We start from the raw sequence: 6,000 nt of genomic DNA on the forward strand, positions 1-6,000 counted from the left end.
TACCCCTGCAGCCCATGGTCTAAACCTACCGCTCCACATTCAACCCCTGCGCTCTTGCTAACAGACATATGCAGCGATCCGTTTCACAGGGCCTCTTCAGTTAGACTGGCTGATTATTCCAGAAGATTTAACAGGGCTCTGTAATGGTGGCAAACACACTTGACGTCGGGCCTACATGTTTGGGTTGACGACCGTAGGCTTATTACGCTTATCACGCAGACAGACTTGTCTATTCTGGATCAATGCTGTCTGATTATTAACTCCAGTACATATTATTTAACATAGCTCAAAGTGAAAAGTACCATTGAAAGTGCTATAACTCCACTTTGTGCCAGAATATCTCTGTAGGTTTTAAAACCTGAGCTCAATTTCCTCTCCCAGGCACTGATCCAGAACCATACAAATAATGGCAGATATGAATAACATGCACTCCATCAAATGAAACAATAGAAAGCACTGAAGTTTGAAAAACAATGAATGCTAATAAATACTGGCTGCTGCATTGATTTGTTCTTCTAAATTGTTTTGTTTGATTGCCTGGCTGTTTCTTTTCAGTGAAAGCAATGTAATAAGATGAGTTTGTAATGTGTCCAGCATCAGGTTTGCTGACGAGGCCCATCTGCACCTTGTTCATGTATCAAATGCTTGACTACTCATCAGTTTGTGGATTTGTATTTCTATGAAAATCAATAACCTCAGACTAATGGGTTACTCTATCTACAGAACAAGTTGCCAATGTTACAGGTCTTATATGATGGCCTCTTGCCATGGGACCACTAAGGTCATACACATTTATCTTCGACCTGCATCAAAAGTATTTAATACACTTCATGCTTATACACTTACTGCCACAAAAAAGCAGAACAAGTCATGATTTTGATTGGTTTTTCACATTCTAGATGTGGCCTACATCTAACTGTGAGCAGCATTCAATAAATAAATACAAATAACAGCTTCCATTGCATTGGAACATGATTTATAAAAAATGGCAATGTTACTGTTAGCTTTGCAAGTGCTCAGCAAAAAGTCTCCAACAGCCAAATTGTGGAATAATGCATTTAATAAGATCAAATTGAAAATATATCTTGCAAAAGGTATTTACAAAGGATTTTTTTTTTACAGTAATCAGATAACAGGCCTTGACTAGGTATTAAACAACAATACTAAACATTTATTTAATTTTGTATTGTTTTAAAATTTATTTATTTATTTTTACCACTGAAAAAAGCATAGTTAATTAAATGTTGTCATGCAAACAACCAGACATTAGCAATGAAGTCTCACGATAGTTGTAATCTGTTTGTGTTTGATTCGCTAAAAACCGCTGATTCATTAGAGTCATTCATTTGGGAACTGGACTACACTAGTTGTGCTGTATATGTTTGATTCGCTAAAAACGCTGATTCATTAGAGTCATTCATTTGGGAACTGGACTACACTAGTTGTAATCTGTTTGTGTTTGATTCGCTAAAAAACGCTGATTCATTAGAGTCATTCATTTGGGAACTGGACTACACTAGTTGTAATCTGTTTGTGTTTGATTCGCTAAAAAACGCTGATTCATTAGAGTCATTCATTTGGGAACTGGACTACACTAGTTGTAATCTGTTTGTGTTTGATTCGCTAAAAACCGCTGATTCATTAGAGTCATTCATTTGGGAACTGGACTACACTAGTTGTGCTGTATATGTTTGATTCGCTAAAAACGCTGATTCATTAGAGTCATTCATTTGGGAATTGGACTACACTAGTTGTGCTGTATATGTTTGATTCGCTAAAAACGCTGATTCATTAGAGTCATTCATTTGGGAATTGGACTACACTAGTTGTGCTGTATATGTTTGATTCGCTAAAAACGCTGATTCATTAGAGTCATTCATTTGGGAACTGGACTACACTAGTTGTGCTGTATGTGTTTGATTCGCTAAAAAACGCTGATTCATTAGAGTCATTCATTTGGGAACTGGACTACACTAGTTGTAATCTGTTTGTGTTTGATTCGCTAAAAAACGCTGATTCATTAGAGTCATTCATTTGGGAACTGGACTACACTAGTTGTAATCTGTTTGTGTTTGATTCGCTAAAAAACGCTGATTCATTAGAGTCATTCATTTGGGAACTGGACTACACTAGTTGTAATCTGTTTGTGTTTGATTCACTAAAAAACGCTGATTCATTAGAGTCATTCATTTGGGTACTGGACTACACTAGTTGTAATCTGTTTGTGTTTGATTCGCTAAAAAACGCTGATTCATTAGAGTCATTCATTTGGGAACTGGACTACACTAGTTGTAATCTGTTTGTGTTTGATTCGCTAAAAAACGCTGATTCATTAGAGTCATTCATTTGGGAACTGGACTACACTAGTTGTGCTGTATATGTTTGATTCGCTAAAAACGCTGATTCATTAGAGTCATTCATTTGGGAACTGGACTACACTAGTTGTGCTGTATGTGTTTGATTCGCTAAAAACCGCTGATTCATTAGAGTCATTCATTTGGGAACTGGACTACACTAGTTGTAATCTGTTTGTGTTTGATTCGCTAAAAAACGCTGATTCATACACTAGTTGTAATCTGTTTGTGTTTGATTCGCTAAAAACCGCTGATTCATTAGAGTCATTCATTTGGGAACTGGACTACACTAGTTGTGCTGTATATGTTTGATTCGCTAAAAACGCTGATTCATTGGAGTCATTCATTTGGGAACTGGACTACACTAGTTGTGCTGTATGTGTTTGATTCGCTAAAAAACGCTGATTCATTAGAGTCATTCATTTGGGAATTGGACTACACTAGTTGTGCTGTATGTGTTTGATTCAATAAAAAAGTTTTTAGTTCGGGAATCAGAATACGCTGGTAAGTTTCACGCTGTTGCATAACACAGTCTCATGGCAATTTGTAACTATTTTACATCTTGCCAAATTGGTTGGTAATTCATAAGAATTCATACAATCTCATTCATACATTTTCATACGATCTGCTTATGCCCCACTGAGTTAGGTTTAGGGGTGGACCTTCATGCTTAAGTTTTTCCAAATTTTTTTTAGCGTTTTCATACGAATGACATGCTAAAAATTCATACGCATGAATTTTTTCATAAGATCAGGTTGGCGTATCCAACTATTTCTGAAAAAGTTGTGACTCCATCGGCAGCATGAATGCATGCTCAAGAACTGGTTCTTGTATTTAAAACTGGTTCTGATATGAATCTGTAGAGCTGTAGGTACAAATAACAATCTCTCTTATTGTATCTTCATACGTCACAAAGGACACCGCCTGCTATCCTTGGCTAGAATGTCAGCTTCACTCGTTTTGAACCTGAAATGTACAAGCATGGCAGAGGATGTCAAATGAGCAGACAATAACAAACACTGAAAGTGTGTGTGTTGGCATGTGCGACATGTCCTGCAATCATACATGCTTTGCTCTGGCAGGCCATAAGACGCTCCACATATGGACTTGGCAGCTTAGCGCTGTCTCTCCCTTTGTTCAGCGGGTGACTGTTAGCTACCTGTCTGCTGGTGCTAATTAGCCATCTCTTCCTATCACCCAGATGCCTTCAGGAAGTATCACACATGTACACAGACATGTGGTGTACAACAGCCAAGGGAATATGGCAGTTGCAAAGTAAAGTATTCAATTCATGCCATTTGGTATTTTTGGGACGACATGAAAAAAAAAAGAATTCTCAGGGGTTTAAGAGCTTTACTTTACGACGTTTGGATTCCTGCAAAGCCATTACACATGTCATTAACTATAATTCTTGTTTCTAAACTTGTACCTCAACTCTGCCTCCAAAATTAAACTGTCTGGACTCAGAATTAAAGAATTTGTTTGGGTTCTACTTGGAATTCTTTATCACAGAACGACTAAATTTATGGCCATGATCAATAATGCACAGACATAATATCTGAGAATAACAGCTTGTACTTGCTTCTGTTCCGTCTACAAGAACAGATTTGGCTGTATGCTGTCAGATAAAACGTTCAGAATTGATTCAACAGAAAAAGCTTTCAGAGAATGCTTCAGTGAGTATAGTCTGAAAAGTTTAGTCATGCTCTTTGGTTAGGAGTTAATAGAATGCTTTTTTTCTTTCCTGGGTGAATGTACCCGATGACCCTGCGCTCAAACACAGAGCTGCCCGCTCTTCAAGAGATCTTAAAGAAAAACAGAGAGAAACTTCAGAAACAGAGGATGATGCTCAGAAAAGGCTAAATTCATCCATGTCTTTTCTATTTTGTTCAGTAGTGCTGTGAGCAGTTGTAACCTGTTGAATAAATCATGTGGCAAAAAAGTTAAGCAAGTTTTCAGCGAATAACATTTCAGTATTTTCGTCACACAAACCTATCATATTTACATTTATGCATCTGGCAGACACTTTTATCCAAAGCAACTTATATTGCATCCAAAGTACACATTTTTTCAGCTCATGCATTCCCTGGGAATCGAAACCATGACTATGGGTTGCCAGCGCCAAGCTCTACTGTTGAACTACAGAAATGCTGAAGCATACAGCTTCAGAAGACTTGGAATATAGTGCAATTGCATAATACCTTTACAAGCTTTACAATAATTGTCCTGCCAACATTTTCACTGACCCCACCTCAAAAGTTTTTATTAGTATTTTTAGCAATGCATTTTTAAGTTTTGAAAATGTAAAACTAAATGTAAAAATCTTTTCTTTTCTTTTTTGTTGCAAAAAGCTGGAAATTATACTGCTAAAATGTAAAAATGTATGAAAATTACGACATACCGTATGATAAAAAGCTTTGGTTTGTAATTTTTACAACACATTCCAACTGATACTTTCAAGACCATTACAAGTCGTTTTTGTTATCAGTAGAATTTGCAACAGCACTGTTCAATAGATTACAGAAAACAAAACATTTCAGTTTGTAAGGCATACAAAATGGATGTATGAGATCGATGAATGTAAATTTTTAGTGGCAATGCAGCAGTGAATGACTGTTCTGTCAACTGGTCCAAAACTGACTGTTCATCCTTTCTGTTGACCCCTAGCTGAAACATAACCACTTGTTATTCGATACACCAACAATAATCTATATATCCAGCAACCTACACAAGAAAAACTTTAAATCATCAAAGACAGTCAGATCATCATAAACTATAAATGATGTTGTGCCTTCAGCAACAATTGTGTCCTAGTCTCATCATCCTTCCAACAGTAATTCTCCAATAACTCTTGTGCTGTTAGTTTATTGCTGAGTGTTTTATGTGCTATAACGGGTGGCAAATTTGATTTCAGATGCTGATAGTGATGATGTGATCATCATGCAATTTACTAATAGCACCAGCTAATAATTCATACCCCACATTGCATGTTGGGTGGAAGAAAAAAAAAAAACTTAGGGTGTTATAAATCCTAAATGTTGAGACAGTATACAGAGCAGTAGTGTGTGTGTGTGTGTGTGTGTGTGTGTGTTTTGGAGAACAATTTATGAGATTAATATATAAACCACAGATATGCTGTACACACTAATACATTTGTGCATCTCTCTCCCCTATAAAAGCTGATCTAGTAAAACTCCATTGTTATTTTCTGTCGGAGAGGATGCAGGTTCATATTGGCTCTCTGCCGCTGTAGTTGACCCTGCGCCCTGCGTTTTGCTGAGAGAGGTGAAGATTTGACACTCAGCGGGTTATACTGTAACACCCCTGCTGCTCCTCTCTCCTTGGCCCGCCTCACAAACCTCTGCATCTGCTCTTTAAAGCAGCGGCTTTAGGACTCAAACATACGGCGCTGCAGTGGAATCAGTCTCCTTCACTTTCTGCAACTCAAAGTAAAAATAAAGCTAGCTGTTATTTGCTGGTGCGTTATATGTTATCACTGCAGCCTTAGTGGAAAACCTTCTCATGGAGCTTGAAGACTACACATATTTAAATGTGATGACATTTTTTCCATGTTCAAATTCTTTCTCCATCTTAATGAGAGACATTTCAAGGTCAGTAAGATACTGTTACTCTTATTCAGCAAGGA

This window comes from Rutilus rutilus, assembly GCF_951802725.1.
Source record: "Rutilus rutilus genome assembly, chromosome: 15".
Lineage (NCBI taxonomy): Eukaryota > Metazoa > Chordata > Actinopteri > Cypriniformes > Leuciscidae > Rutilus > Rutilus rutilus.